Source organism: Anarrhichthys ocellatus, unplaced genomic scaffold (genome assembly GCF_004355925.1).
Source record: "Anarrhichthys ocellatus isolate YVR2014 unplaced genomic scaffold, GSC_Weel_1.0 scaffold3, whole genome shotgun sequence".
Lineage (NCBI taxonomy): Eukaryota > Metazoa > Chordata > Actinopteri > Perciformes > Anarhichadidae > Anarrhichthys > Anarrhichthys ocellatus.
This window is the reverse complement of record NW_022280033.1, coordinates 3,172,698-3,183,252: the sequence shown is the minus strand read 5'-3', so window position 1 is coordinate 3,183,252 and position 10,555 is coordinate 3,172,698. Positions and strand designations below refer to the sequence as shown.

Sequence of the window (10,555 nt, the reverse complement as noted above, 5' to 3'; positions counted from 1 at the left end):
ACACACCATCCAGCCAATCAGACTTGAGTACACTCGAGCACGATGTTGATGCTGCAGTGACCCATGAAACCAGAAGTCACATCCAGTGTGTTTGGGTTTAAATGTGCATTAAGTCGTTTTGGTATTTTTTTGCTCACAGAACAAACAGTCAGTAGAAGAAAGGGGAAGAAGAAGCTGTGAAGGACGCGGAGACAGTGATGGAGTCAGACTTATTGTGACAGCAGACGGCTGATGCAGCAGGAAACAAACAAACAAACACGTCAAGGACACACATCCATCTGACCGCCTGCAGCCTCAAAGTCACAATCAGCAGCTGAACTGAACGAACAACTCACACAAAACTCAGCGTGAATTATTGGAGCTACAATCATTTGTTTCTGTCAGGTCCCCTCTGCTTTCCTGAGATGTAAGGTGATTCTCAGCTTATTGTTTTTCTGTCTGGCTCACAACTTAGCTGTTGTGGTGAACATAGTAGATCATCTAGCAGCTAAAGAGACAGAAGTGAAGTCTCCTCCTCTGGGATGTGGGGTTACTTCAGCCTCTACTTCTGTAGGAGGATTGTTGAAATGTAAAGCAAGTGGACAGGACAAAACATCAAGGCAAAACAATCCATTCAGAATACTCCTCCAGTCTGTGGCTTTCTTCATTATCAAAATGTGTTTCCATCTCGTCAGCAGCGAGTGTTTCCTGCTGCAAGGACACCAATCTGTCACCGCATTATCCCCGGCACGTCGAGAGCAGCGTGGCCTGTCACAAAGGATTCAGCGCCTCAGCTTCGCCCACCACCGCTGCCTTTGACTCAGGGAGTGATCCTCCGATTCTCTGATCTCTGAAACATCCTCGCATCCCTGATGCTTCCTCCATGTGTCTCCTCCTCTCTCTGCTCCTCATTTACTAAATGTTATACAGAGCTAAGGGGTCTGTTAAACCACTCGCAGTATTTTTGTTGGTTTTAGAACAGGCTTCCTTACATTTTCCGGCCTCTGACGTCATATTCAAGCCCTGGAAATTTGCAACTATTTTGTAAACGACTAATCAATTTTGCAAGCAAAAATGAAAAAAAAATGTTTAAACTGGCCTCTGTGACCTATACATCAGCTACAGTTCAGTTAATCTTGTGTTGCTACAGCTCTAACAACTTAACTACCTTTAAATAATGTGTGAGTCAGGAGAGACTCGTGCCGACGTTATCAACAGGAGATAGAGAATCTTCTCTGAACTGGAATATAAGTGGATCAGTGTTGGCAGGCTTACAGCAAGCAGGAATTCATTTCTACTGCGATTATGTAACACAATCACACGTGTACCTTTTATATATGCGGCTTACTCTCAATGTAATTACAGTCTGTCTGAATCACTCTATGTAATTAAAGTTTCATCGCTCCTTATCTGCTCTGTAAGTCTTTTTTCTCATTCCAGTCAATCTCATGATGTCTCTCCAGCGACCACTGAAGACTGATGAAGTCATCTGCAAGTCACAAAATCATCTGAAACCGAAGCTGCGTTTGTCAAAGTCCGAGTCTGGACTGGAGAAGATGTTTAAAAGGGCCAGCTGAGGGAGAGCAACAGAGCCTATTAGACTAGGGATTAAAAAGGAGGTCTAGTAGGCCTTCAAAATCTTCATTTCAGTATATATCTTGCAGCCAAATCAAATTGTTTGCAGGATATTCAATTTGTTTCTTTATAATGCATGTAATACTTGACTTGTTTCCATACAGGGCTTGTATAAAGGCAATAAAGTAGTCCATGAATATGAGATAACAGATAATTACAGTCCCTCCTCATCAGTGTGGAGGTTGGTTTATGACATTCTGCTGATTACACCAACAGTCTATGGGCATATCTGTGGGTTGTCTTTTTGATTCTTCACAGTACGTTTTGTTCGTACGCCCTCTGGCGTTTCTGAGATTAATGCAGCGCACAGCGCATCGAGTATAAACGCTTTCATACGTACACAGAGCTTGCGTGCCGTCTGCGGAGGCTCGCACTATGGTGCCAAGCACGAGTAGAGACAAAGATTTAGAACTATGCTATTTGTAACAAGGCAGAACAGCCAATGTGGCTACTTTCACCGTATACATGCTGTCAACTAATTTTGGATATTAGTACAACTGAATTACAAAAAAAAGCCCTAAATGTCACATTTTCCTTCTCCTCCTTCACTGACATGTAGGCACAACAAATAATATTGTGTCTGTACTGAGATTGCAGCTACCTTTACAAGTACTACCAATACTTGTACACCAGTACTTTAAATGCTACCTCCACTCCTAGTGCCTCTATCACTATTGTAAATTTCACTTTTAATAACATTACTGTTATTGGTTGATGTATCAGTTTAACTATCAAAGTGGTGATGAGAATCTTTTGTGTCTGCGGTGGTTTGTCTGTCTGTCTGTTTGTGTATGTGTGTGTTTGTTTGTTAGTGTGTGTGTGTTTGACTGTGTCTGTTTGTCTGTTTGTGTGTGTTTGTTTGTTAGTGTTAGCGTGCGTGTTTGGTTGTGTGTCTGTTTGTCTGTTTTTTTGTTAGTGTGTCTGTTTGTTTGAAATTGTGTGTATTTGATTGTCTGTTTGTTTGTTAGTGTGCCTGCTGGTCTGAGCAGCTCTGCTGTAACGTCGGGTCAACAACCATCAGCAGAGATAAACAGACTGAGGCGACAAGAGCATGATGGGAAGAATCAGAGCGAGGCAGCATGCCGTGTCAATTCCACTTCCCATCAGCCCTCAGTGTGATGCTGGTTCTCGCAGACAGGAACTGTACTGCGGAGCAGGAGAAACGCTTTAGTATGTATAAGAGCAGAGGAAGTCTCTAAAGATGAGATACAGTAATAACACATTGTACCAGACAGTAGAGTACATGCAGTACTACGAGTACTACTACTACTATAGTTGCTGCAACCAAATCCCAACTGCTGCCAATGAAGACACATATGGATAGCTGTTGGCTCGCTGCTTAACTGTTATTGTTATTACTAAACAGCTAAAGTGCAAAAGCTTTTCTTCTTCTGGTGTTTGTGTCTGTCACCGCCTCCTTCTGGACTGGAGGAAGGAAAACCCTGGTTTGCATGTTGCCCAGAAAACAAAGACAGATTTGTGATCTAAGATTTGTGGCCGAGTATAAAAGTGTTGCACTGCCGATATGCTCATGCCAAAGTTGCTTTCTGCTCCTACTGAATGCTTATCCTTCTGTGGTATTTTTGTTGTTGTTGATATAACTACTTTTTAATGGTCTTCACCACCAGTTTACCTCCAGTTCACCACCAGTTCACCTCCAGTTTACCACCAGTTTACCACCAGTTTAACACCAGTTTACCACCAGTTCACCTCCAGTTTACCACCAGTTTACCACCAGTTTAACACCAGTTTACCACCAGTTCACCTCCAGTTTACCACCAGTTTATCACCAGTTCACCTCCAGTTCACCACCAGTTCACCATCAGTTAGAGGCCTCAAGGTCAGAAAGTCAAGTGGTCCTCACAAAGATAGAACACGCACACACACACACACACACACACACACACTCTCTGGCAAAGTACCATGTACCACTTGTACACCTGCATGGCACAAACACACACAAACGTTCCACCTGAACACACACAGAGTTGATGTATTACAACAGGATCAGACAAAGTCAAACTGTGAAGAAAATCTGTGGAGACAATTCAAATCACAGGCTTCATTGGGCTTAAAACGCAAGTGTGTGTGTGTGTGTGTGTGTGTGTGTGTTTAACCTTTAAGAACATTTTTACAAACTGAGGATATTCAGTAAGTGTTAACCAGATGCATCTCTCTTCTTATTGCATTTGGCTGAATAAAAAGGGATTCACGGAAATCTGAACAACAGTTGTGTAATAGATTCAAGGATTTATTATTCTCATTACACAATACAGGATTACACATAGTGGTAGTTGTAGCCCCCTTTACACAGAATATGAAGAAACAACAGATATTCTAAATATCTAAATATTGATATCTATCTATCTATCTATATACAGTATATATATATATATATATATATATATATATATATACTGTATATAGATATATAGTATATCAGTGACAGCTGGACTCAACATTGTTACTGATATTTTATTGACAAAACTGAATGAACTGGGTGAAACATAATCAATAAATTTCTAGAAATGAGATAATCACTAGCTGCAGCTGTGGCTTAAAGATAACGAGGCTAAAACAACTGTTGTGAACAACATCAATTTAAAAAAGAGAGAGCGAGGAAAGAGCGTGTGTGTCCTCTTTTCATCAGTCAGCCCTGAAAGCTTCCCACGCCATAGCTGACTGAACTGCTGAAACACAGGCCAACCATACGCATTATATATGTACGTGTGTGTGAGTTCACCGTCTCTTATACAACAGGCACTGTAACAGAACAAAATCAGGTCAGGGTTTGATCCTCTCACAGATCAATAACTCCACCAACACGGAGTAGAATGAATCTCCTGAAGTCCTTTACTGTTACTTTAATAAAACAAGAACACATTTGTATTACTTTTACACAACAAGCCTGAGGAGATAGTATTAGTCGAGTTAAGGTTATCTGTGTTTTAAATATACATATATATATTTTTACTTTCAGTGCAAAATAAGTGAATCCAGTTTAAATATCTGACCAGTTAAATGCGACTCCAATTTCCTAAAGACGTAGTTTGTCACAAAACAAAAACATATTTTCTTGCTCTTGCGGTATTCAACACCACTAAAATAAGCTGAACGGAGTTTAGTTTCTGCTCACAATATTGAACAAGTTTGTGAAGTTTGTTTTCATACACGACTGACAAAAATCCTGATTGTGTTTTTAGACCAGTGACCTGAAATGAAAAGGTATGAATGTCCGATGAAAACAGGCTGATCCGTTGTGTGTTTCAAGGACCCGACAGATCTCATACAGAGACAGAAGACTTTATTTACACACGGCTTCACCTTCAGACGGACTGATGAGGAGCTCTGCATTCTGAGACTCACTGAGCCACGGAAGTACTTTGAATTCCCATCATCTACATCGTGAAAGACGATTACAAGTCTGTAGTTGTGCTATAACACTCATTCATTACACAGCAGGGAACCAAACAGCTGGATGGATGAAACATGGAGAGACAGACAGCTTTTCTTTTCTTAAATCCTCAACACTAATCTCTGAATTAAATTCCGCATTTCTCATTTTTAACTGCCACTCAATCAGGTCTGTTGGGCTTTGTAGCTTTGTGAACAGGCTTCCACATTGATTTGAAATGTAGCTTTTTATCCCTCTTCAATAACTCTCTATTGAATGACATGATAACAAAATGTCAGGTAACAGCTCAGCGCAGAGAAAATATATTGAAGCTCAGAGAGATAACGTGACTGAGAAGCACTGTTCCCAATAGGGTCAAACCTTTGTTCACAGCTTCCTATGTTCCCTAGACTTATATATATATATATATATATATATATATATTTTAAAAGTTCTTAGAAGGCTGATATCAAGTTTGACAACATGAACAAAACAGGTAGTTCTTTAATGTGCCACATCCTAACTTTGGGTTATTCTTCAAACTTCATTCATGACGTGCTTTTACCCACTTAGAACTACGACTTTATCATAGAGTTAAAATGATGGTTTGAAAGCGGTGTAAGTCGCAGTAAGTTGTCCTAAAACATCGTATTGTTCCAGAGCTCCGTCCTCTCAAAGTTGTTCTGTTGCTCGTCTTCTGTTTTGGGTCGTTCCAGCCTTGTATTGAGTTTTGAGAATGTGTTCCTCTTCCTATCATTGCGGTTCAAATTGCAAAAAAAACAAAGGTATATGGACGTTTCAAATCCGAATAGTAAAACTCCATTCAGCTGATTTGTCCGTGCTCTGGCTTGCCAGACACAAACAAATGTTTGTGTTATTTGTGATCCACCGAGTCCCGAGGAATCCAGCTAGTGTGCAAGGTGAACTAATGGTGGGGAAACACACGGTGCTGAGAACATAAAACCCTTTGAAAGGTCTTCTTTTGTGTCATATTAAACTGGGGAACCCAGGTAACATAGATACGCTCCCTTCCTAGCTGGCTATTGTATTAGCGGTTAGCTCTCTAGTTCACCAACGAGCCCTTCCACCAGTCCCATTAATCCTCGGTCTGAGATGAATGCTAACATCGGCATGCTGATGTGTAAAAGCTGACATTCACTGTTTTTATGTCGCTGATTGTGGAAACATCTGGATACATCTCACAGCTGGACCAGTTATCCACAGAAGACGGTATAAAACCACCGAATGGACACAGAAACATGCTGAACATAAAAATCAAATCTGTAAAATCACAGGTTTGTATTTAGCTGGATTATGAGCTGGCCTTTTCAACCTGACCCATCTGTGAACTTCATTCCTCAGAGAAGAGTCAACAGATCATGGACTTTATTATAATTACAGCAGCTTCTATGACACCAGGATCCTTTGGTGCTTGGTAGATACAAGTTTGAAGGCCAGCAGGAGGGATTATTTACAGATTATAGTACAGATTTTGACTCTTTCCCACGTCCTCTATGGACTGGTGGCTCTGAGGTCCAAACAAACCACAGGCTCAGGACAATTTCTGCCTCGTTATTTAACATTTAAAGAATTGACATGTTTATAAAACATCCACAGGTCTGATTTTCATCTACAAAATACATCTTAGAACCAACAGCTTCTCTGTTATGTTGAAATTCAACAGCTCAGATTTTTAGAAAACAACCGAATACAAATCATCCTGTTAACCAAAACGTATTGTTTGACGTCTCACGTTCATTTTCTGGTGACAGAACTCTGCAATGAAATGCTTTTTATCAGCCAGCTCTCTAATTTTGGATGTCAAAGTGTTCTAAAATGTGTTTGCGTGGGCTGGCTTTCCATAACTGCATTACCACATGACATGAGCACAAAGTTAAATAAAATAATAAAGGAATGATCCGCTTTATTTGTAGGAAATTGATCTTAGAAAACCAGACCGATGGCCGCCTAAAAGGAAAAACATCAACCTCAAAGCTTATTTGGATAACGATCAACAGGAATGCAACGTTTATGTTTTTTGGACAAAAGCCTCCAGTTCTTGATGTTTATAAGCTGATAAAAAAAAGTATTATTACATCTGATTTCAGTTAGATAATCAGAAGAAGTATTCAGATCCAAAATTCTTCTTAAGAAAAGTACGGAGGTTTTATCAGCGTCACACTTTGGAAGTATCAGCAGTTAAAGTAAAGACGTATTCTAAATGTATGTAGTAAAAGTATCTAAATGTCATTGAGTGGAAGCTTAAAGTATAGCAGAAATACTCATACTGTAGTACAGTACTTGAATGAATGTACTTTCCTCCACTTTAAATCATACAGTGTCGGGGTTGCATTCCAGTCCTTTGAACCTGCTTCAGTAATCCTGAGTTTTGGTCCAAAATGAGTTAAACATGAGACGCTTCGACTCTATAAATCCAGCCCTCAGATTCACCTCCAGGCGATTATTTACACATATGAAACAGACTTTGACATATCTCATTATGGCCTCAAATCCCTGCTGTGTGTGTGTGTGTTAGTGTGCGTGGGGGTGATATGATATATATTAGCTGCACATATTTCCTGCTATCAATGGATCTTTTCATCCTTGCTGTCTGTTTTCATTCCCTTCATGCCTCCTTTTATTTGTTCAGAGATGACATCCTGAGCGCTGTATATCTTCTTCACCCTCCAAACTAAATGACAAAATATGTTGTTTATCATTTCTTTTTTCAAAATGACCAAGGGTGGAATGTACATTTATTTAAGTACTTCATTCAAGCACAGATTTGAGGTACTTGTTCTTGAGTCTTTTCTTTTCGTGCTACCTTCTTTCTTTACTTCACCACAATATTTTACTTTTTACTGCGCTAGCAGGTAAATTATCAAGCGGTCACTACTGAATTTAACTCAGTTCAACTAAAGCTTTGCTCAAGATTACCGAGACACTGATTGGTCTTTATGTTTCAGTCTGGCTGAGGAGACTTTGACCATCACAGCCTTCTGGACACTGTCAACTGAAAAGACTGCAGAATAACACCCGCAAACACAGGCAGATACATGCAGATACTGCATCCACACAGCTATGCAAAGTATGCACACGTGTGACACGCTCATTATGTCTTCAGTTATCAGTTTTGACAACAGGAAGTTATTTTGTCCTTCCCGGTCTGGGACTCGGCGTCGGCGTCTGTCCACAGTTCAGGTTCAGCTTCAGTTCAACTTAAACTTTAGAAGATCAAATTCCTTCTCCTTCATGAAATCACTCATAGAAACTTCTGTTTAAACTATTCCATTGTACTAGAGCAGAATAAAGACACTACCGAGTGAAATGTAACTCCTTAAATGAAGGAACAGATGTTTTTTTTCACTGTTTCTTAAGGAAATTTAAGAAGATTCCTGTGCCAAACTATTGATAACTTTTCACAGAGAATAGAAAGCATCCTTTCTACCTCTATCTTGGTAACAGTTTTCAAACCTCAATGTTTTTACTGTTGATCTTTACTTCACTCATATCAGTTTAGTTCCCTTCGCTTCATGGCATTACGTCTGAAGTCACGTCACTTAAAGTCAAAATTCTGTATTGACGTATAAACAGTGTATTTTAAGTTTTAATTTTGCGGCACAACAAATAGTAACATTAGTAGTATTGGTTGTAGTAGTGCTTAGAGTAAGTAGAAACTTTTGTGTCACATCACATTTGGGAAATTTACATCAAGCGTTATCAGCCATGTAACGCTGGCAGAGCCTCTCCGAGCGGGTGCCATGTAAAATAAAAACATTCACCAAAATACAAAATGATTGTGTGAGGTGAGGCCAGACGGCTGCCGGCAGACGCACATCACGAGCGAGAGAGAGAGTCATGATACTAAATGTCTGCAGAGGGTTTAAAGAAACCTGTTCACGGATCAGCGGATCAGCACCAGAGCTCACAAATATGAGCTCAATAATTTCAAAGGACGTCTGGGATCCCCAACACAATTCCTCCTTTCACCCAGAAGGTGTATGAGTAATTGATGCAGTGCTACAACGGGAAGTAATTATTGTTCTATTATTGTGGGCACGTCAGGACCGTTATCGTTGCCAACCAATATCTTGTTGAATAATAATCTCCTAGTCTCAAGATCCTTTGGAGTAGGGCCCCACACACTCACATAAACATACACATACAACACTTTACTGTGTGTCTTAAGTGAGATTTCCCACAGTGATAGGAGAGCATTTCCTTGAACAACACGCACACACAAAAGCTTTGCAGCAACAGTAACGAAAGGAGACGGAAACCTCAGACTAATATCTCTTGAGCTGAGCAAATACAACCAAGACTATCTGCATGGACACCATTAAAGGAAATAGAAAATATCTTTCTGACCTTTAACCCTGAGCCCAAAAACCAGGTGGAGGAGAAAGAGTCGCTCGCTCCATCTCTGATCTGAGCTCTTATCTCGGAGACAAATGGAGGCAGCCGAGCTTTGGCTTTTCTGTCAGGAAGGAAAACAGGTTTGAACCAGCTGAGTAAATATCAACACTGCCAGCTGAATATCAACACGGCCTCACTGTCGTAGAGTAGCTACCATCCAGGTCCCCGAGCTCCAACCACAAGCTACTCCTCTATTGTTTGTTTTTGTGAATGACATCATGTTAATCGCCCCCGCGTCAGCCTCTGTGACAGCTGTAATGGACCAATCAATACAAGTGAGCCGATAATGTGTATCCATCAAGATTTACCTTCCAATAAAAGTGACTGGATTGAGTCGTGGAATGTAAAGTAAAAGTATGCATTAGTGACTTTGTACCATTGACTATTATATGTATATTAATTAGTATATTAATGGTGTGTAATTTCAAAAACCGATTGTCCCAAAGCGTCAGTGGAAAGTTGTCATGAGAGGGAACCACAGCTGGCAGCTAGAACAGCTTTACAAACACAACCCGTGCACCAATGTGGAATCAATACAACATTTGCAGATGCAGAAGAATGTTCTGAATATAGACGTCAATATGTGTTTGTTCATCAACTTGCAGCAGTTGGAAAATGCGCAATCAATTCACGGACACACAACACGATCCTCGGGAAGCGCGTTATCAGTCCTCCACCCGATCACCTGCAGGTGTGTACAGTAACCTCCCCGCCGGAGGAGAATATAAAGTCGACCCTTCAATTGTGAAGCGTGACGTCTGTGCAGCTCCGAGGTGTCGGTGAAGCAGAGCGATAAGGAGAAACATTTCTGCACTGCATCCCTTAATCTGTGTGTGTGTGTGTGTTTTCTGATACCACACAGCATCAGCAGCCTCTGTGGTGATCACACCAGGCTGATGTACAATCAGAAATAATCTAAAACATTTTTTTTTCTTGTGCAGCCAAGTGTTATGTGTTTACATGAAGCCCAGGCGGCGCAAACAGTGTGTCTGATGAAGCAAACGAAGCCCTCAGTGGAGGAAAGTTGCATTCATGCATTTCATGCTGATGCGTTCAAGAGACATGTTGTGCAGTCAGCACATCCCTCTCTCTCTCTCTCTCTCTCTCTCTCTCTCTCTCTCTCTCTCTCTC

At 40.6% G+C, this 10,555-nt stretch overlaps 1 protein-coding gene across 2 annotated transcripts in view; it reads right to left on the bottom strand.

Moving 5' to 3' along the window:
* The window catches only part of LOC116399883 (melanopsin-A-like), a 23,249-nt gene that overhangs the window by 11,592 nt on the left and 1,102 nt on the right, over positions 1-10,555 (bottom strand). Inside the window, exon 1 of one of the 2 annotated variants that reach the window (XM_031877349.1) lies at positions 9,377-9,451. The exons of the other annotated variant lie outside the window; for it this stretch is intronic. The gene's annotated coding sequence lies outside the window, so the exon portion shown is untranslated. Of the gene's footprint in view, positions 1-9,376; positions 9,452-10,555 lie in introns of those variants that run through there. 2 annotated transcript variants of the gene reach the window in all.